This window comes from Canis lupus, chromosome 14 (genome assembly GCF_048164855.1).
Source record: "Canis lupus baileyi chromosome 14, mCanLup2.hap1, whole genome shotgun sequence".
Lineage (NCBI taxonomy): Eukaryota > Metazoa > Chordata > Mammalia > Carnivora > Canidae > Canis > Canis lupus.
In genome coordinates, this window is record NC_132851.1 from 46,788,558 (window position 1) to 46,810,731 (window position 22,174).

Here is a 22,174-nt window from a genome sequence, read left to right on the forward strand (position 1 = left end):
CTAGGTCTCCCTTCTCCCTCATAGCAGGCTGCCTGTGGTTTTTTCCAGAGCACTTATCATGCGTTGTTACTACGTACTTATTAGTGAGCTTATTTTTTTAAAAGCCTGTTTGCCCTGGTTCAATGTAATGCTCTTGAGTTATGGAAAAGATGACATCTGTTTTGTTCATTGTTGTAAACCTAGCATCTGAGGTAGAGGAGGGGCTCAAAAATAACTATGGAATGAATGAAGGGATGAATGAATGAGCCCGGATTCAAAGGTTGTCTGTCAAGATATTGCTGTTTTGGAGGATCTGTGTTCCCCAGTGGATCCCCCAGACCACATTACTCTTTGCTATTTATCAGTTTCTCTTGACCCCCTTTTCCTTTCCAAATGAAAGGGGATCTCATTCTATCATTAGTTTTACATTGTGTTACCAGAAGTCAGAAATAACCCTCTGCCGGGGCCCCTGGGTGGCTCAGTGGTTGAGCCTCTGCCTTCAGCTCAGGTCGTGACCCTGGGGTCCCAGGATCGAGTCCCCGCATCAGGCTTTCCACAGGGAGCCTGCTTCTCCCTCTTCCTGTGTCTCTGCCTCTCTCTGTGTGTCTCTCATGAATAAATAAATACAATCTTAAAAAAAAAAAAAAGAAATAACCCTCTGCCACTTTGAAAGAAGAGCTTTCTAATTGGTTTTGTTAAAAAAAAAAAAAAAAAAACCATCCTCCCCAGTACACCAAAGTCTAACTTCCAACGAATACCCCAGGGGCATCTGTCCTTTAACACCCTGCTACAGTGAAGTCCATGTCCCAACCCTCATTTCCACTTTCCATCAGAATGTTCAGTTAATTGCCTCAATTAACTAGGAATTACCTGCATATAATGTGCAGGGATTATATGAATTTCTCACTTAGTATTTGTTGGACAAATCTGGTGTGCCAACAGATTGTTCTAGATGCTTTCGGAGATACAAGAGAAAAGACGTGGATCCTTCCCACAGAGAATGTATCATTTCCCAAAGAATTAGAACACAATAAAATATTCTTGGCCCTAGAAGAATAGAACACTGAACAGAGTCTTTTTTCAGGCTTTGCTTCAGCACCCTACAGGGCTTCGGGATCATGACCACAAAGCGGATTATTGTTGGCTAATGCTATGAAAAATGTGGTGTTTTAGAAAGTGCCAAAATGTTCACAGCAGGCTCCAGCTCAGCCCTGCACTGGCCTTAGGCAAGATCCAGATTCGTTAGCAGGGCCTGTGTGATTCAGCTCCTGAGTCCTGAGTCTCCAACAGGGCTAGCTCTGCCCCCCACCCCGCACCCTGCACCCCCTGCACCCACGGCCCCATGGAGTGGCCCACCTTTTTCCTTCTCAGGCCTTTGCCTGTGCTTCAGCCTTCCCCTGCTCCCCACCCCATTCTCCCTTGTTCTTAAAGACTGAGCCTGTGGGGGGGAGTCACCCCCTCCTGGCAACCCCACCGGACTCCGGCTTACTTCCTCACTTTCTATGCCCCCCTTGCGCTCTGCAGTGGGTACTTACTGTGCATAGGTGTGTGTACGAGTGTGTGCCATGTGTGTAGATGCACGAAAACTCAATACTCGTAACGAACGTGTATGAAGCACTGGATGCCTGGCACTGTGCTGGTCCCTCTCCCTCTTGCAAGCCCACCCCCACTGCAGCCCTGTGACCGAAGTGCTAGGAGCTTAGTCACATAGCCAGGAACTGAGAGGACCAGCATTTGAACCCAGCTCTTGAGCCATGTGCTTCAGGGCAAGGCCACCTTGCTGTCCCTCAGCTGTCCCCTCACTGTGTTGCAACTACTGATGTCATTCGCTGTCGCCCCTTGACCGTGGGCTCTTTGAGGGCTGGCACTGATTTTTTTTTTTCCAAGATTTTATTTATTCATGAGACACAGAGAGAGAGACAAAGAGAGACAGAGAGAGGCAGAGACACAGGCAGAGGGAGAAGCAGGCTCCATGCAGGGAGCCCGATGTGGGACTCAATCCCGGGTCTCCAAGATCATGCCCTGGGCAGAAGGCAGTGCTAAACTGCTGAGCCACCCAGGGATCCCCGATTTTGTTCAGCAACCAGGCCATTGTACCCACTCGGGAACAGATAAGTGAATTTAATGGGGCGCAGACTGAAATATGACTAATACCTGCTCCTTTGTATCAAGGCCCCCCAACCCCTCGATTTCTTTTATCTCCTTTTTGCCTTCTTTCCTTCCTTCCTTCACAACACGGTCGTGGGGCCTTTAGTTAAATTAGCAACCAAGTGTCTACCAGGAGAGAATAAAATTTAGTTCCGTATGTAGGGGGCTGAGATTCCTGCAGCGCCTTTTAAACATCCTGACAAGTAGCTACTATCATTCCCCGTTTACAGGCGAGAAAAATGAGGCCCAGAAGAGGTCACAGCACGGCCTGGCTCCGACTCAGGCTCTTGGCCCCTGCGATTTGCTCACCAAGAGCCTCGCTGGGCGGAGGAGACACATGCACTGATCCCAGAACAAGAGAGGTACAGAGAGAAGTGGGGACCGGGAGAGAGGGAGGGGGAGCCAGACCAGCAGGGCTGGGGGTGGCGGCAGAAAGCAGGGTGCGGGGTTGGCCAGAGAGCAGGCGCTCCCTGGGCAGGGGCCTGGGGGGGAGTAGGGGAGGAGGGACTAAATACTCTGGATCACTCTGGATCACACCCCAGGGAGTCGGGGCCCACTCAGACCTTCCCCGCTCGGTACAGGGGTTCTGGGGGCTTCCAGGGGGCAGGGGGCAGTGGGGGGAGCATCTCTGATGACTTCCGAGGGACCAGAGCAGCCCTGGGCCTCCTGGCACCGTCTCTCTTGTCCCAGCTCCTACTTGCCATCTGCCTCCTTCTGCGAGAGGCCCTGGGAATCACGCGATCTTGTGAGTCACTCGTGTCCTCTCTGAGGAATCAATACCATCAAGTAGCACAGAAGCAGAGCAGTGGGGGATCCCTGGGCGGCCCAGCGGTTCAGCGCCTGCCTTCAGCCCAGGGTGTGGTCCTGGAGCCCCGGGATCGAGTCCCACCCACGTCGGGCTCCCTGCATGGAGCCTGCTTCTCCCTCTGCCCCTGTCTCTCTCTCTCTCTCTCTGTGTCTCTATGAATAAATAAATAAAATAAAATCTTAAAAAAAAAAGAAAAATACCCACAGCAGGGTGTAAATCTGAGCCCAGCCGATCTCCTCGCAGGGCACAGTTCCATTCTGGGAGAGAGGCGCCGTAATCAAAATCTAGTTGGCAGAAGGTTGGGTAGGACTTACTTAAAAAAAAAAAAAAAGAAAAGAAAACACTATTTTTCAGAGCAGGTCTAGATTCATAGCACAGTTGAGTGGCAGGGACAGTCCCACGCCCCCCCTTGCCCCGTCGCCCGAGCGGCCCCCCATCACCAACACGCCCTGTCGGGAGGGTGCACCCCTTAGACTGCTGTCCCTGCGGGCCGCGTCCCCGTCGCCCGGGCTCACAGCTGTGCATCACAGCTCGCCGTGGTGTCCGCTCCCCGGGTCTGGAAAAAGAGCGAATGACACGCATCCACCATTGGGTGGATGGTATGACACAGAGTGGCTTCGCTGCCCCTAAACCCCTCGGGGGACTGAGTGAGCATCCCTCCCTCTCCCTGACTCCTGGCGACCCCTGACCTTTCTTCGGTTTCCAGAATGCCCGTAGTTGAAGTCGTTCAGCGTCCAGCCTTTCCAGGTTGGCTTCTTTCACTTCATAAGACGCATTTGTCTCGTCTCTGCCTTTGCAAGACTTGATAGCTCATTTCTTTCTTAGCACCGAATAATATTCCCTTGTCTGGTTGTGCCACAGCTTATGTATCCGTTGGCCGACCGGAGGGCATCTGGGCCGTTTCCAAGGTTTGGCAAAGATGAACAAAGCTTCTAGAAACGTCTCTGGGCAGGTTTTCGTGTAGGCATGAGTTCTCAGCTGCTGGGGCCGAGTGCCGCCTAGGTCATGGGGTAAGGAGAGTACGTGTTGTTTAAGCTTTGTCCAGACTGTCTCCGAAGTGACTGTACCGTTCTGCATCCTGGCCAGCGAGGAATGACACTTCCTCTGGCTTTTACACCTTGCCAGCACCTGGTGTTGTCAGCAAGGATTTACTTTTGAGAGGGAGTTTCTAGAATGCTTTCATCACCCTGGTCAGCTCTGCCCACCTGATTCACTTCCCTCTGCGTTAGGGAAAGGAGCCTCCGTGTCCCAGGAGTCCGCCTCTGAAGAGTTGCTGTGGCAACCAGGTGAGGCCCGGCTTCCCCGGTCCTGGCCCTCCCAGGGCTCCCCACTGCAAGGCCACCTGACCCCCCCCAGACGCCTGTACCTTGCCGTGGCCAGCTGGCACTTGGCTCTGCAGACCTGGAGACAGCAAAACGGAGTCTCTCATGTCGAGCAGGAGCCTGTGCCACGTGAGGACACACGCAGTTAGGGTACTGCAGCTGGGAGACACCCGGGGCCAATGTCACCTGGACCTCCCACCCCCCTAGAACTGAGAAGGAGCAGAACCAGAGGAGGTCTGCAGCGGCCCAAGACTAGTTCAATCCCTTTATTTATTTTTTTGCTTAAAGATTTTACTTCTTCATTTGAGAGAGAGAGAGAGAGAGAGAGAGAGAGCAAGCACAGGCAGGGGCAGCAGCGAAGGGGGAGGGAGAAGCAGACCCCCCGCGGATCAGGGAGCCCAGGACCCCCTGATCATGCCCTGAGCTGAAGGCCTACACTTGACTGACTGAGGCCCCCAGGAGCCCCCGTTAAATCTCTTTTTAAAAAAGGGGCGGATTTTGGCAGCAGACTGTCAGACCCGGCAGGCCGGGGCCCTCTATGCGTGACCACCTGAGGAGGCCCCGGCAGGGATCTCTGAGCAGACCCGAGACCCTTCGGGCCTTGAACAGCCGCAGCAGGAGGTGCCGAGTGCTGACCCGGAGCAGAGCGAGGCCTTGTCCCCAGCGAGCACCCGCACTGGCTCCCCGGCTGGGCCCTTAGCCCCGCATGCACCCTGCTGTCACCTTGTGTCCCGCTCTGTGTGCTGTGTAAGACGCTCAGGTTAAGCACGTGGCCAGACGCCCTTGAGTGTGGAACCCTGAACCGATGGAGAGCGGTGACTTGACTTCCTGATTGGATAACGCCACATGGGGAAGGACACAGCTCGGTGTGCACCTGCACGGCGGGCTCGAGGCAGGTCTCACTGGGCCAGCTGCGGGGTCTAGGGCTCCAGGGGTGGACCGGAGCCCGCTTGCCTGGGTCCTGACAAAAGGAGACACATAGACTATTTGGCGGGTGGTTGAAGGCTGGAAGTATCTTGAAATGCATCCAGTCTATTTTAACAATACCGTAGACACAGTTTTTGTTTACCTGCCTTGAAGAAATGTTTTTCAGGGCTATTTCCTGAGCCTTTAAAGGGCATTCAAATGAGTTGTCTTGGAACAAAGATTCCAAAGACTTTCGTGACTGCAAGTTAGCAACAAGTTGGATTTATGACTCATCAGTCACACATTGTTGGTTGCCTAAGCAACTAAGCCTAGCTACTTTACACTTTGACTCTGGAAAGATTGGAGTCTCCAATCAGAACTTGTATCACCAAACCCACCTAATGTAATAAAGCTTGGTAGGCGAAAACCCCAAATCCTAGTGTGCATATTGGCATCCATTGCACAAAGTTGCCCTGTGCCTGTAATGCCTAGTCCTTGCTCAGAATGAAAATTGTTGAGCCTTGTCCTTTTCCTTTTTCCTTTTTTTTTTTTTTTTTTAAAGATTGTATTTATTTATTTGAGAGAAAGAGCGCAAGCATGGGGAGGCAGAGGGAGAGGGAGAAGCAGACACCTTGCTGAGCAGGGAGCCCAACATGGGGCTTGATCCCAGGACCCCAGGATTATGACTTGAGCTGAAGGCAGATGCTTAACCAACTGAACCACCCAGGCATCCTTGTTCTTTTTTCTACTCTCAATTATCTGTGTTCATTCATCCAGGTATCACTCAAATGAATTAAATCCAGAAGGAACCCAAAGATGTTTCTTTGGTCATTTGTTTCTGCTCATTCCCCTCTTGAGTTTTCAGAGACTTGTTTCTAGTCTGTTATAACAGTCTGCAGATTAAAAAAAAAATATATATATATGTATGGTTTTTGCCCCTATAAGTATCAGAAGAGTATCTAAAACACAGATAATAAATGGAAAAAGTAAGAACAAGCTAAACACTGTGACAAAACCTTCAGGCAAATCTCAAAGGTGAAGAAACATTCCATGCGTCCACGGTCCTGGACTCTCAGCAAATCATCACCACGAAGACAGAGGCTGTTACAGAGGAAGAGAAATTGAAGGGACCCAATTTTATTTTATGTTATTTATTTATTTTTAAGGGACCCAATTTTAGATTAGAGCCTAGTGCCAACAGTTTTGAGCAGCAACAAAATCTATTTTGGGAACAATTATGGAAATTGGAATATGGCTTGGGTCATAAATGGTATTAAAATTCATTAGGCTGATTAATATCGTGGCATGTTAGGCGTAAGTATTTATTTTGGTTACGTAGGATGTCCTCATTTTTTTTGAGTTGCAAATTGAAGTATTTAGGGGTGAAATGTCATGATATCTGTGATTTAAAGTAAAATACTTTAAGGATCTATTTTTTTCAAGTAAAATAGTTCAGCATAAAAAATAATATGAGTGTGGGCACCTGATGGCATAGCCAGTTAAGCATCGAACTCTCGGTTTCAGCTCACATTGCGGTCTCAGGGTCATGAGATCGAGCCCGGTGCTGGACTCCTCGCTCAGCACAGAGTCTGCTTAGGTTTCTCTCTCCCTCTGCCCCTCCCCTGCCCCTCTCTTTCCAAAAAATAATAATATGAGTGTAAAAGAATAAAATCTGAAGGAACTGCGCCGATCTGCAAGATCTCACATTAGATCTTTATTACTTGACCCAATTAACTTGAAAGTCTGCTTCGTTGAAATACTTGGGTAAGGAGACAGGACATGTGTACCTGCGTGCACGTGTACCAGTAACTGTTAGCCCATCAAAAACAGTTTCTCGACCTGGGCGGGAAAGTGCAAGGAATCTGGAGCTATTTAGCAACCGTGTGATCTTGGCCAAGGTACTTCATTGCTCTGTGCCTCAGTTTCCCCAATTGTAATATAGGCATAATATTAGTAGACCTACTTCATAGAGTAAATTGCAAGGTTAAATGAGTCAGACATTAAAACAGTTCCTGGCACAAAGTTATCGCTAAGTAAGTGTTAGCTATTATTATTATTGTTACTGTTTTTGTTATTGAGGAGCATGACCCTAGAAGATGCTGGGTTGGCATCAACTTCTATAATCAGTGCAGCTTCTAGAGTTTTCGGGTATGTTGTTAGCAGCCATGGGAGCTCCATATTCCTGGGGATCCGTCTTTTGAGGTCTTCCTTACACCACACTGAGGAATATCCCAACAAATGTTTTAGGGCTGGTGGACAGTGATGAGGCCTAAAAGCATTTTCTCTTCTCTTTCTAGGCAATGAGCAGTACTTTTTAGAATTCAGGATTGCCAGGCCGGTGGACTATTTCTCTCTGTTCCAGATACCTGATTGCGACAATTTCCATCAATTCCAATAAAAAAGGACATCACAGAACATGTCCACAATACAGTGACCTGAATCTGCTGGGAGAGCCTGTACTTCATCAGGTAAGGCTTTAACTCCCTTAGCAACCAAACTGCCCTGGTGCTGTAGTGTATAACAATCCCTGTGATGGCCTGACCTACACGGGGAGCCGAAGCCCACGGTCCCCAAACCTCAGAAGCCCACGGTCCCCAAACCTCAGAGCCATATGCACATCCATCCCACCATTCATGGCTCAAGCTGCTGCTTGTTATGTTACACAGGCAAGTAGTTTCTGATCAGGAATCTTAATTATTATTTTTTTAGTTTTAAGATTTATTTACTTATTTGAGAGAAAGAGAGAGAGAGAGAATACAAGTCCAGGGGATGGGGCAGAGGGAGAAGGAGAGAGAGAATCTCAAGCAGACCCCACACTAAGTGCAGAGCTCCACGCAGGGCTCGACCTCACGCCCCTGAGATCATGACTTGAGCCAAAATCAAGAGTTGGATCTTAATCAGCTGAGCCACCCAGGTGCCCCATAGATAGTCTCTGTACCTACATAAACTTTCTTTGTTTTCTTAAAGATTTTATTTATTTATTCATGAGAGACATACAGAGAGAGAGAGAGAGAAAGAGGCAGAGGGAGAAGCAGGCTCCATGCAGGGAGACCATTGTGGGGCTCGATCCCTGGACCCCAGGATCACGCCCTGGGCCGAAGACAGACGCTCAACTGCTGAGCCACCCAGGCATCCCCCTACCTAAACTTTCTATTATTTAAAATGCAGCACTAGCTTTTCATATTAAGCATTGGGATAAACAAATAAATTGGATGCCTTCAGCAGCAATTATGGATCTACACAGGAAAAAAAATCATTGCTATCATTATACTATATATATTTATAATGTTGAATATATTCTTTACTTCTGTTTTCGAACATGATGATTTATGATCTCTATTGGGCCCTACTTTATGGCCTTAATACATACATACATATTGCATTATAGGAAGCAAAAGGATTTTGAACTAAGATGTCCCTCTCCTTCAGGATTCTGAAGATAGCATTCATTTCTTTTACTATTCATTGAGAATGAGCTCATGTGATTCATAGTAATGCAGGATCCTTTTTAAAACAATGCCTAGGAGGGTTTGAGCTGTGCATAAATAATTTAAAACAGACGTCATTAGGATATTGAGTTTATATTCACATAAAAATCTATCTAGTTCTCTTGAATTTTATGAAAGTAGAAGGCTAAGTCTCCCTGGAGCTAACTAGAGCACCACGGATTTAGATAGATGAAAAATTTCGATGGAGGGTATCAAATCACGAAAGACACAGTGAGAGTTGATGAGGCCCTCATTTTCCATCATTTAGAGAAATCGCTTCTGTCTGTTTCTTAGAACATTTTGTGCCCCCACTGCATAGTCTTGGCTGTGAAATAGGCATGTGTATTATATTATATTTTTGTTTCTCATTCTTGCTGTTTTTTTTTCTTTTTTTCTTTTTTCTCTCTCTCTCTTTCTTGACACCAGGGACAATTTGATGACAAGCTGAAAAACAGGTCCCTGAAAAACAACCTGTTTTTCAGCTTGTCATCAAATTGTCCCTGGTGTCAAGAAAGAGAGAGAGAAAAAAGAAAAAACATATGCCTGTTTCACCTCTCTGGGCCTCAGTTTCATGATCTGTAAAAAGGAGAGCAGTAGGCTGGATTAACTTTGAAGTTTCACTTTGGGGCTGTGAAATTCTAGGATTTTCATCTAGGTTTAGCTGTGATAACTATGAGGCAACACGGTAGCTGTAGGAGGTTGTTGCATATTCGTAACACCGAGTTCACAGGGCAGAAATGTAACTGAAGTTCCTTTGAGAGCTGTCCAGGGGCCACAGGACACTACTGTTGACATTATAAAGTCATCCTCACTCTTCATGCTTCCTTCCACTAGGAGGGGGTTTGTGTCCCTCCTGTGACGCTCCTCACATCTCTGCACTATCACCCACTCTTTCCTTGCAGTGACTTGTGTAGCTAGTGGGTTTGATAAAGGAAAGATGTTGGGATTGGAGACTGAAGGCCAAGAAAGAATTATTATTTTTTAAGATTTTATTTATTTATTCATGAGAGACAGAGAGAGAGAGAGAGAGAGAGAGAGAGAGAGAGAGAGAGGCAGAGACACAGGCAGAGGGAGAAGCAGGCTCCATTCAGGGAGCCCGACGTGGGACTCGATCAGGTTCTGGGCTGAAGGTGGCGCTAAACTGCTGAGCCACCCAGGCTGCCCCCAAGAAAGAATTCTTGAATGCAACGAGAATCTTTGGCGCAAAAAAGGTGGTTTTGAGCACAGGGACAGGACTCGAGGGCAGAAAGAGCTGCCCTGGCATCATGTGACGAGTGGCCCATGATATACTTTCAAGTTGGGAAGGGGTTGGGGATGGTGTAGGTCTCTAAGGAATTTTGGAAGCAAGGTTTCCAGGGCCTGGAGGGGGCTAGCTATGGTTGGGAAAAGGCTGTTTACCACTGTCTACCAAAATCTGAGTCATGAGACCTTTCAGATGTGTATCGGTGGGTCATGTGCTTGGGGGATGATCGCCACCTGGATCTGGAGGCTAGAGATAAAAGAAGTTACCAAAGGAAATTTTTTTTTCAAAGGAAATTTTTAAAAAGATTTTTATGTATTTATTTATTTGACACAGAGAGGGAGAGAGAGAGTGAGAGAGAGAGAGAGAAAGCACACCAGCAGTGGGGGGTGGCAGGCAGAGGGAGAAGCAGACTGAGCAGGGAGCCCGATGCAGGGCTCCGTCCCAGGACCCCGGGATCATGACCTGAGCTGAAGGCAGATGCTTAACCCACTGAGCCCCCCCGGGTGCTCCTCCAAAGAAATTTTTATGTGTTAAGTAGACTTACAGGATCCCAAGGGTCGGGCTAAGATTGCCTTTTGCTCTTAGCAGAGTATTAATACGGAGGCAGCAGAGATCCTAGAGGAAGGTCACTCTGCCTGTTTCAAGGACTTGTCAGTGGGCTGTAAATAGTAAGGAAATTTCATTTTTCCTTTGTCTTTGTTTCCCACATCACGTTTCAAAGGAGCTTCTGGATAGAGTTAGCCATCCCTTCCCTTTGGAGTCCTCTTGGAAGCTGGTGGACCCACAGAGAGTGTGCATCCTGCCCTGTTCCTTTGTGTTCTAGGATTAAAGGGCCAAGGCCCTGCTTGGCGAGGTCTGTAGTCATCCATGGGTGAGTTTGTCTAGTTCTGGGGTTTAGTATTAGGAAAACATTTCACTCTTTTTTTTAAACTAAAAAATAATTAAAACATTTATTTATTTATTTGAGAAAGACTGCAAGTGCATGCAAGTGTGGGGTTGGGGGGCAGAGGGAGAGAAGCTCAAGCAGACTTCCTGCTGAGCGGAGCCTGGTGCTGGGCTCGATCGCATGACCCCAAGTTCACGACCTGGGCTGAAATCAAGAGTTGGATGCTTAACCAACTGAGCCACCCAGACACCCTAGGATGACATTTCACCCTTAAATCCACACATTCTGCACTGTCAGCTTTCTTAGCAGTAAACATGATATTTTGGTTTCCTTGGATCTTTTTTTTTTTTTTGTCTATTTCTCAAGTAGTTCAGAAATTCAATGAGGTGCTATTTTGGGTGCCCTCTGCAGTCACAACAAGCACTACTAGATTGAGATAACAAGTGATGTTGGCCATGAACCTTCATGAACTTTCCCCCTAGATTCATGTAGGTCTTCTCCCAGCCTCCATGGTCTCTGGTAAGGCCTTGACAATGTCACTGCAAATTCTGGCAAGTCAGAGACTATGATCTTACTTAGCAATTACACAGCTGTGTGGCACGTTCGGTTCTTAAACGGAAGCCAAATATTGAAACAATCACCATGTGCCTTAAATATATTGCATCCAACTTACAACAGAGCAGAATCAAGACGGGAAGGAAGAGGTTCTTATTTACATGACGTTGGGTGAAACTCACGTTACCAATCTACCCTTATTATAATTTGTTTGCCCCTTAAATCCGGAAAGAAGGGCTTGAAGTCACAGGAGCAATATAATTTACTAACTATTTCAGGGTCTGGTATGGTACCTGGACTTGGGTAGGTCCTGGGGGGGATCCAGCTGTGGACCGAGCGGCGCAAAAATCAATATTCTCCAAGAGCTTGTATTGTAGTGGGGGGAGGTATGCAATAATCAAAATAGTTAGGTAACTAAAGTAAATAATGTAAAAAAATAAATCAGTATAATACTGCAGTGTGGTGGCCCAGTGTTTAGAATCAAACAGCCTGGAGTCAAGGGCCCATCATTTGCAAGCTGTATGACCTTCGGGAGACAAGGGGGCTGGCCTTCTGTACCCTTAGATCAGTGACTCGTTGGCAGTGGGCTGCCAGGTGAGGCGGCTTCTTGGTCCCCTCGGGCTGCCCTAGCAAAACCACAGATTGGGGAGCTAATACACAACAGAAATTTGTCACGGTGCTGGAAGCTGGGAGTGCAATATCAGGGTATGAGGGGGGTCGGGTGAGGGCCCTCTTCTGGGATGCAGACTTCTCATTGTTTTTGTTTTTAAGATTTTATGTATTTATTTGTTGGTGAGAGATGTGGGAGAGGGAGAAGCAGGCCTCCCGCTGAGCAAGGGGCCTGATGTGGGGGCTCGATCCCAAGACCCTGGGATGCTGACCTGAGCTGAAGGCAGATGCTTAACCCACAGATCCACCCAGGTGCCCCTCTCACTGTATCTTCACATGGTGAAAGGGGCTAGGGAACTCTGCAGGATCGCTTTGAAAGCACTTAATCCCATTCCTGATGCCTCTACCCTCATGGTCTAATTTCCCTCCCAAAGGCTCCACTGACAAACACCATCACATTAGGAGTTAGGATTAGGATTTCAACATATGCACTTGAGGGACATATAAACATTCAGACCATAGCAGGTGGCTCCCATTGGCCAAGGGCAGTTCCCAGGACGAGGAGCAGCCCTGAGTTGCTCGAAGCAGCTGGAAGGGGATGCATTAGCCTGGGGAAGGGCGTCCTATAGGGACACAGAAGTGTCCGCTATAGGAGGGTAATAGAAGATGAAACCACTTTTTCTAGGGGACCTGTAGGCCTTTCACATCATAGTCCCAAATGACTGGAACCTGAATGCAGTAAGAGTCCGTGGGTCTCCACTCGAGGAACAGAATGCAGGCACCGTGAGGGCTGCGGTCTTTTCACTTCTATTCTTCTGCTTCTAAAAGCCTGTGTAGGGAGGACAGCATGGTGCCTCTACAGATTCCTGGCTTCTGACTTCTGAAACGGCCAGAAGATCATCCTGTGTCTCCCTGGTTCTCCCTGGCTGTGGGCCCAGGACAAGCCCAGGCTAAGGAGGGAAGGAGCGGTTCCTCAGCAGGCAGAGGCTCTCGTTTGCAGGCGCCCCTTCTCCAAGTGGGGTGAGGAGTACAGACACCACCACTCCACGTCGCTTTGGAAATGATCCTTTCCTTTTTCAGACTAGCTAGGGAGAGTCAGCCTGAGACCCCTCCCTACGTCACGGGCTTTTCTGGGAGGAATAGAAGCTTGTGGCCATATGTGAACCATTACTGTGGGACCTCGTTTCCAGGCCGCCCCAGAGAACTTCACCAGAGGTGAGCTATCTCAGTCCTACACTCTTAGAGGGAATCCCAATGCTGCTAACCTCTCATAGGAGGAGAGGCGAGTTGAAGACACCCCAGACCCAAGAAAATCTCCCTGGAATCCTCTTTGGAGAAAAAGTGAATCAGATGGGTAAATTCTGTGTTGGGGGGGTCTCCTAGGAGGATTCCTACAGACTAGTTATGGGCTTGCTAAGCAATTACTGTCTTACAGAGTCTCAATGGAAGATTCAAGACTACCCGGTCCCCGGCTAAGATCACATCCAGAGAATCATGCTGAAGATCTCTTCCTGAGATCTTTTTTTAAAGATTTTATTTATTTATGCATGAGAAGCACAGAGAGAGAGGCAGAGGAAGAAGCAGGCTTCACCGGGAGCCTGAGGCGAGACTGGATCCCAGGACCCCGGGGTCATGACCTGAGCCAAAGGCAGATGCTCAACCACTGAGCCACCCAGCCGCCCCTCTCTCTAAGATCTTGACCCTCCTGTGCAATAACGGATAAAGAAGTAAATGGTATTTTGATAGGGATTGCATTAAACGTGTATATTGCCCTGGGTAACATTGACATTTTCACAATATTAATTCTGCCAATCCATGAGCATGGAACATAGACATGGCCAACATGCATATGAGAAGATGCTCTGCATCACTTGCCATCAGGGAAATACAAATCAAAACCACAATGAGATACTACCTCACACCAGTGAGAATGGGGAAAATTAACAAGGCAGGAAACAACAAATGTTGGAGAGGATGCGGAGAAAGGGGAACCCTCTTGCACTGTTGGTGGGAATGTGAACTGGTGCAGCCACTCTGGAAAACTGTGTGGAGGTTCCTCAAACAGTTAAAAATATACCTGCCCTACGACCCAGCAATTGCACTGTTGGGGATTTACCCCAAAGATACAAATGCAATGAAACGCCGGGACACCTGCACCCCGATGTTTCTAGCAGCAATGGCCACGATAGCCAAACTGTGGAAGGAGCCTCGGTGTCCACCGAAAGATGAATGGATAAAGAAGATGTGGTTTATGTATACAATGGAATATTACTCAGCTATTAGAAATGACAAATACCCACCATTTGCTTCAACGTGGATGGAACTGGAGGGTATTATGCTGAGTGAAGTAAGTCAGTCGGAGAAGGACAAACATTATATGTTCTCATTCATTTGGGGAATATAAATAATAGTGAAAGGGAAAATAAGGGAAGGTAGAAGAAATGTGTGGGAAATATCAGAAAGGGAGACAGAACGTAAAGACTGCTAACTCTGGGAAACGAACTAGGGGTGGTAGAAGGGGAGGAGGGCGGGGGGTGGGAGTGAAAGGGTGACGGGCACTGGGTGTTATTCTGTATGTTAGTAAATTGAACACCAATAAAAAAAAAAAAAAAAAAAAGAAGTAAATGGGCTTCTAGAGTCCTTTCTGTATGCTAAGCACTATTCTAAGCACTTCAGACATGGGAACTGATTTATTCCTAGTAACATCCATCCTAAATAAGCATCATCATTATGCCTCATTTTACAGGTAAGGAGCCCGAGGCACTGAAAAGTTAGGTGGCTCACCCTAAGGTTGCCCAGCTTGTAAGTGGTGGGGCCACGTTGGAGCCTCTGCAGGTGGCTCCGGGATCTGTGCTCTGCGGCTCATCACCGTCCTGCCCTCCAAGCTATTCCGTCCACCTGCCGGCTGGAATTCTGTTCACCCAGCTTCTCCCAAATCCAGCGCTTGGGTGAAGTGGAGACAGGGTCTGACCTAGACTCCGGCTGTTCCAGGCAGGCTAATACTTTGATGCTTCTCCAAAGTCTTCTCCTTTTTCTTCTCTTTCTTTGAAGGCAACCTGAATTTAATTTTAAAATTTATTTATTTTTGTGAATATGTGAAACACTAAACATGGCTCAAAAATCCAAACATCATACAAACGTATACGTGGGGACCTCTGGTTCCTGTCCCTGTCCTCTCGTCCGTGGCATTCTTGCCCCTCCATCCCAGGAGAAGTCTGCATCCCAGAAGGGGGCCCTCAGCCAACCACGCTCATAACCACTTCTGCTCATTTCTCGTGTCTTTTCAATGCTTCAAACGTCTGAGCAAATCTAAGTGTGTGTAATTATTTTCCTCTTTGCCTTATAGGGAAGTCGGGGTACTGTAAACATCACTTTGAACCTTTCTCTTTTTCCTTTTCTTCTTCATTTGTTTCTCTTCTACTTATCCCAGAGATATTTCTACATTAGCACAGATTTTTCTTTTTCTTTTTCTAAAACATCTTATTTATTTATTTGAGAGGGAGAGAGAGAGCACAGGCAGGGAAGAGGAGAAGAGGGAGAGGGAGAAGCAGGCTCCCCGCTGAGCAGGGGGCCTGATGTGGGGCTCGATCCCAGGACCCCGAGATCATGACCTGAGCCGAAGTCAGATGCTAAACCCACTGAGCTACCTGCGTGTCCCTAGCATGGAAAACTTTCTTATTCATTTTTCCTGGCTTCATAGAATTCTGTCCCTTGGAGGTGCCACATTTTATTTAACCAGGCCTCCTCCGTAGGTCTAGTTTTTGCTTTATGCTCCGATGAATGCATCAGTAGCAGAATTTTGCACATCTGTAGGTACGTGCAGGTTCACACAGTTGGCAAGGGGTGAGGGCGAACGTCTCAGCGGTGGGATTGCTAGCCCCAAGAGGAAGAGCAGTTACAATTTTAACAGCTATTGTAGGTTTTTCCCCAAACCTAAATTCTATACATGGTTCCAGGTTTATTTCCAGGGAAGCTGAACCCCGCAGGAGGCAAAGGCAGCAGAGAAGTGCCGTAAGGAGGCCCCTTGCAGCCTCACCTCCAGGGTTCAGGTCCAGCTCCAAACTGGAATATTCCATACATAAAGCAAGAGCCCTGCAGGCAGGTGGGCTCACATCCTCAGGAGGCAGCATATCTATCATGGGTGGAACTGGAGCTAGAACCTTGGGAGTGGAACTGGAGCTACCCCAAGCAGCTTTTCAAACTTGCTTCCACCTACATAGTGTTGGTCCCTGAGAGGAGCTGTTGGTGGCTTCGTGCAATGTCGACCTAGCTAGAGTGGAACTACCTTTAAGATCCCCGGGTATAGGAGTCCCCTGGAGTCCTCCAAGAGACACTGGAGAGGCAGAGATGAAGCAGCAGCCACTGTGAAGTGAGCAGGGGCAGTTAGGCACAGCCACAGAGGGCCCAGTGGGTTCTCTTTGGTTCATGCTTTTCCTCCTCTGAATCCAGCCCTTCTCCCCGACTGCTGGCCCTACTGCCCAGCGGCGATTCCAGACCCTCCAGGAGATGCTTTGCTGTGAGCTCACAAGGGTGGAAGCCACAAGGAGCTGACGGCCTTCAGAAGCTGCTACAGTGGCCTCCTCTGTGGCTCCTCTCCAGCCGTTGGTTTCACCCAACGGCAACAAGCTCTGACTGGCCCACCTGCACCAGGGCTGGCTAGGGCCCTTCTCTGCTACTTTTGGAGACGTTCCTTCCTCAGCAACTCCCCAAACTGGGTAAGATCTAATCTATCCCATGAACCCTCTTAGTGCTCCTGCTTCCCTGATTGCACTCCAGCGGTAGGAGCGAAATAGAATCATCTTCATCTTATTACATTTCCAGGGACATTTTATCATCCTTTATGTACTGTCACACCAGACACCTTGAATACAATCAACATATATCAATACAATCCATGTGGCGTTGACTACAATGTCCTTGAATGCCTTGGTGGAGCAGGCACAAGAGAACTCTTCTCAGGAGAACCTTCATCAGTCAATCTAAAGACCCTTGTCCATGAGACAAACAGTAACTGGGGACCAGAGACACAGAGGAAAGACAAACTGTCCCCCCTCGTATCTTGCAAAGACTCAAAAATCTCCAATCTCCGGGGCTAGACAGGTCACCTCCAGGCTGCTTCCCCTTGCTTTGGCTTGAGTGTTTCCACCTCATCGTACAGCACCAAGCTGAAGGGAGGCCAGCAGGACTGAATTCAGTCACAAAATTGCTAAATTTACTCATTCATAATCTTGTGGTGCCTTGAGAAGCATGTTGGCCTGAGGTACAGAGGATCTGGTTTCTGGTCCTAATGGCCAAGAGCCATCTGTGGTATTAGGGGAAAGTCATCCAGCCTCTCTGGGCTTCAGGTTTTTTTTTTTTTTTTTTTTAATTTGTTTTATGATGGCAATACTAATTGAAGAGATTATAGATCTTTGCCACATACCTGAATTCATCGCTCTTGTAGAAGCCTTTGCAGAAGCCTGCGTTTTGGTTGTTTATACAGTGTTCCTCCCTTCTCTGCGGTTTTTGCTCTTGTGGTTTCCGTTACCCATGGTCAACCGCAGACAGGAAGCGGATGGATGATCCTCCTTGTGACGCATTGTCAGGTCAATAGTGGCCAAACCGTATGTCCCCACTCCTGCATCACTTACCTCACTCCGTCTCATCACAAACGCATTTTATCATCTCACGCCAAGAGGGAGGGTGAGGGCACCATACAGCAGGATGTTTTGAGAAAGAGAATGAACACGTTCACGTAACCATGATGATATATTGTTACAGCTGTTCTATGTTGTTGTTAATCTCTGATTGTGCCCCATTTGTAAGTTAAGCTTTATTGTTTGTATGTCTAGGAAAAATCCACAGTGACCATGGAGGTCAGTCATACCCGTGGGTTCAGGCGTCCAATGGGGTCTTGGGGGCCTATCCCCACTGATATGGGGAGATTGTATCAGAGTTCTATGGAGTGTGGCATGTGTGTCCCAGAAGTGCTAGGGATTGACATGGGCAACCTCACTTGATCCAAATGTCGGATGGTCTCTTGTCCTGGTTGCATCATATGGAACCACTCTGAGGAGACACGGAGTTCCAGAACACAGAGAGGGTTGAAGGTGGTCTCCTCACTCTTGCATTTGCTTTTGGACCAGTATGATGTGTTACAGGTCAGGCATGCCCAGCTCTATTAGCATAGCCATTTTTGGATAATAGTCACAGGTTTCAATTAAATTAACTCTCATAAAATGGACAAATGACTGAAAAGATTTCCTGCAAGGAAACCATGGATGGAAGTGAAAACAGTAGCACGTGTGCAAGCAAACAACGAAGATGACAAAACAGACGCTTTTACTTCCCTAAAACAAGCTCTTGGCTCTCCGCATTAAAAGGTAGAAAAAATAAATAAATAAATAAAAGGTAGAAATAACATGGGCCAAATTAGATCTGACCAAAAAAGCCGGGCAAAAATACTCAAAATTATCAAGAAGTTTACAATTAGGCTCATATCTACCATCATTAATGAGTAGCCTTTCCTTTTTTAAAATTTTAGGTATTTTTAAAAGATTTTATTTATTTCTTTGAGAGAGAGAAAGAACGCAGGAGCAGGGGGGAGAGGCAGAGGGAGAGGGAGAAGCAGACTCCCCGCTGAGCAGGGAGCCCAACACAGGGCTTAACCCCAGGGATCATGACCTGAGCGGACGGCGGATGCTCAACCGACTGAGCCACCCAGGGGCCCCAGTGGGGTACCTTTCCTTCAGGGCATATTGTATCCCAAAAGATTAACTAGTGTTTGATGATGCCATTATGATTAGCAAGGCATTTAAAAGTGTTACTGATTTCACTTTTATGTTATCTTTTTATTTTCTTTGTGTGTGTGTATGTATTGTAATGCTCGTAACACTTTGATAAGTGCACATATTGGAGGAATTTACTAAAGACTTCTTTTTTTTTTTTTTTTTTTTTTTTTTTACTAAAGACTTCTTACTGATTAGAGGGGCAAGACCAAAAAGCCGGTGACCACTGCTTGGGGCTGAGACTGATGTGTCCGCATGTCCATCTGACTTATGAAGAAGAGATGTGGGTGGTGGTCCAGCTTGGACTCTGCATTTCAAGGTTGTTAGAGATTTATCGTTCTGCTTTTTATGACTTTTAACATAATTACAGAAATCAAGAAAAGGATTGTATTTGGAAATTCAGTGTTTTCATTTCAATGGTCAGACCCCCCTCTCCCTACTTTGAGGAAAAACAAGACTAAGTTTAATTATCTTTCAATGAACCATTTTCTCTCTGACTTTCATCTGGTTCAACATCTAAGTAGATCCACGTTGCTAACTTGTTAGTTTTTTTTTTTTTTTAAGATTTTATTTATTTATTCCTGAGAGACACAGAGAGAGGCAGAGACACAGGCAGAGGGAGAAGCAGGCTCCATGCGGAGAGCCCGATGTGGGACTTCATCCCAGGACCCCGGGATTGTGCCCTGAGCCAAAGGCAGACACTCAACCACTGAGCCACCCAGGTGTCCCAATTTGTTAGTTTTTTGGAACAAAGGGAATCTGTGAAGATTTTTTCAGATTCAGAAAAGACTTTCTGTTAGGATCTGGAATATGTGCAATATTTGTTTTTAGGTCTACTTTACAGTTCCAAAGTTACTTTTGTTCAGGAACAACAACAACAAAAAAGCTCCTTGGTTTCCTCATAGATTGATGATTTATGGGTGTACTATTTTAAAGTGTACTTTCTGCAGAAAATAGCCATATTTAATACTTTTAAGTTATTTTTAAATTTTGCAAAATATAAACAGATACAGAAAAGAAACAGGGTGTAAATGTGGACTCAATTGTGCACCAGGAACAGATAAGCCCCTAAATCTTAGCGACTCAATGCCGTAAACATTTATTTTTCACTCATACTACATGCCTAGCGCTGCTTGGCAGGTGGGGCTCTGCTCACTGTAATCTCTCAAGGACTGAGGTAGACAGAATAATGGTCCCTGAAGGCATCCATATCCTAATCCCCAGAGCCTGTGACAATGGTACCTTGTGTGGCAAAAGGCTCTTTGCTGATGTGATCAAGTTAGGGCTCTTGAGATGGGGAGACTGTCTTGGGTTAACCTGGTGGGCCCGATGTAATCACAAGTGTCCTCGTAGGAGGGAAGCAAGCATGTCAAAGCCAATAGCAGGAGATGTGACCATGGAAGGAAGAGGCTGGAGTGATGGAGGGACAACCACAAGCCAAGGAGTGAGGAGGGCAGCCTCTAGACACTACAAAAGGCAGGGAAGTGGATTTTCCCCTGAAGCCTCTAGAAGGACCCAGCTGTCAACACCCTGACTTTAGCCCAGTGAGATGGATTTTGGACTCTGACCTCCAAAACTGTAAGATAATCAATTTGTGTTGTTTTAAGGTGCTGAGCGTGTGGTAATTTTGTTATGGAAGCAATAGAAGACTAATCCAGGGACCAGGGTTCCATCTTGACAGATTTCGTTCATGGTCCCTAAGACAGGAAATAAAAAATCGGTGAATTGTGTGTCTGCTCTTGAAGCTTCCACCAGAAGCTTCTGCTTGCATTTCTTTGGCCAGCACGAGCCACATGGTCACACTGGGGTCCAGAGGAGGGGCAGCGTGCGGGGCCGCCACAGGGCCTCAGAGCATCCTGAACAGTGGTCAGAGAAGAGCTGATCTGGAAAGAATAAGAGAGCAATAGCGTGACTCATTACAGGAAAACTCAGGTGACTTAGTGGACACAATCAAAAGCTTTTTGTTTGTTTGTTTTTAGAGAGAAGGAGGGGCAGAGAGAGAAGAAGAGAGAATCTTGAGCAGGCTCCACGCCTAGGAGCTGGTGATTGAGGCAGTGGCTACCAAGGCTTCATCTGAATCCCAAGGACAGGAGGATCCCTCCTCTCCTGGGCTCCGCGGAGCTAGAAGACAGAGCCCACCACTGATGACCAGAGTTGGTGCTCAGATTGTTCTAGACTAGTTACAGTCCACAGGTCTCCGAGCTACTTTCTGGCTGGCTTTGGCCCATGGGAGGAACTGGGAGGAAATCGGTTGGTGGGAGGAGCCAGGGTATTTCTCCTCCTCTTCTCCTTGGGTGGAGACAGGCACTGGATTTCTTCTTGTCACCTGCTTCTGCAGCATCCGTTTTCAACTTCCTCGTTTGCCAGATGACCTCCTGGCTCTAGTAACTCCACCTCCTTCTTTTGTCCCTCCAGCCTGGGGATGGGAATAAATGTTGTGCATTTGCCAATCTTGCCAGTTACTTCATTACTTTCTGGCTTTTTCAAGCCTCTTACATCATCGGTAGAGCCAATTCCCTACATTAAAATTCCAATTGAAAATAGAAAAATAAAATAAAATAAAATAAAATAAAATAAAATAAAAAGTTCCATTTGATTTCTGGATTCCTGGTTGGACCTTGGCTGAAACCCCAAGTAGCCCAGAATTTGGCAGGCACCCTGCCCATAAAGGCAACTCTGGGCAAAGCAGTGTCCTCATGGTTCTAAGTAGTACATGGGAGAAGATGCTACTTCTTGAGAACAACACGCATCAGCAGGTTCAAGACCAGAGTGGATAGAGATGCAGGATGGCCAGATAAAATGTAGGTGTGTCTCATGTAATCTGTAGACTGTATAATTCTTTGTTTTTGGGGCTGTCTTGCATATTGTATGGTGTTTAGCAGCATTTGGACCCTGTTTATGCCAAAAGATTATTCATTGCTTATGTGAAATTCATAGTAAATTGGGTATCCTGCATTTTTATTTGCTAAATTGGCAAACTTTAAAAAAAGATTTTATTTATTTATTCATGAGAGACACATAGAGGCAGAGACACAGGCAGAGGGAAAAACAGGTTCCCTGAGGAAAGCCCCATCCAGGACTCGATCCCAGGACCCCAGGAAAATGCCCTGAGGGGAAGATAGATGCTCAACCACTGAGCCACCCAGGCGTCCCTAAATCTGGCAAACTCAATAGAGAATAAGCTCATGTTGAGAGCTGGCTTCAATGCTGGACCGTGCAGGAATAAATATGGGGGCATGAGGGTCAGTTTTGGAAAAAAGTTGTGCGCTGGAATCATACCTCGATTGGAGTCTTTTTATAAGCTACAGTTATTGCGACTGAGGCAATTATGAAATATGGGTTAGTCCAATCAGGGGACTGTGGAATGAAAGCTCGGAAAAAGGCCTGTGCATATGTGTTTGCGTGGTCGAATGTATAAATGAATTACAGAAACTTACCTGAAATAATGGCCTACATCTAGCAG

General features: G+C 47.0%; 2 long non-coding RNA genes across 3 annotated transcripts; one reads left to right on the forward strand and one right to left on the reverse strand.

Moving 5' to 3' along the window:
* The first annotated feature begins 2,362 nt into the window (after positions 1-2,362).
* Positions 2,363-21,161, forward strand: LOC140603467 (uncharacterized). 2 transcript variants are annotated; one of them, XR_012006447.1, is made up of 5 exons: positions 2,363-2,489; positions 7,461-7,631; positions 18,894-19,030; positions 20,065-20,289; positions 20,691-21,161. It is a non-coding gene; the product is annotated as an uncharacterized lncRNA (long non-coding RNA). The 2 variants fall into 2 exon arrangements; XR_012006448.1 differs by lacking the exon at positions 2,363-2,489 and adding an exon at positions 4,058-4,221.
* LOC140603466 (uncharacterized) lies at positions 3,319-5,437 on the reverse strand. The gene is made up of 4 exons (XR_012006446.1): positions 5,327-5,437; positions 4,981-5,218; positions 3,625-3,933; positions 3,319-3,491 (listed from the first exon to the last, which is right to left on the reverse strand). It is a non-coding gene; the product is annotated as an uncharacterized lncRNA (long non-coding RNA).
* Positions 21,162-22,174: the final 1,013 nt, after the last annotated feature.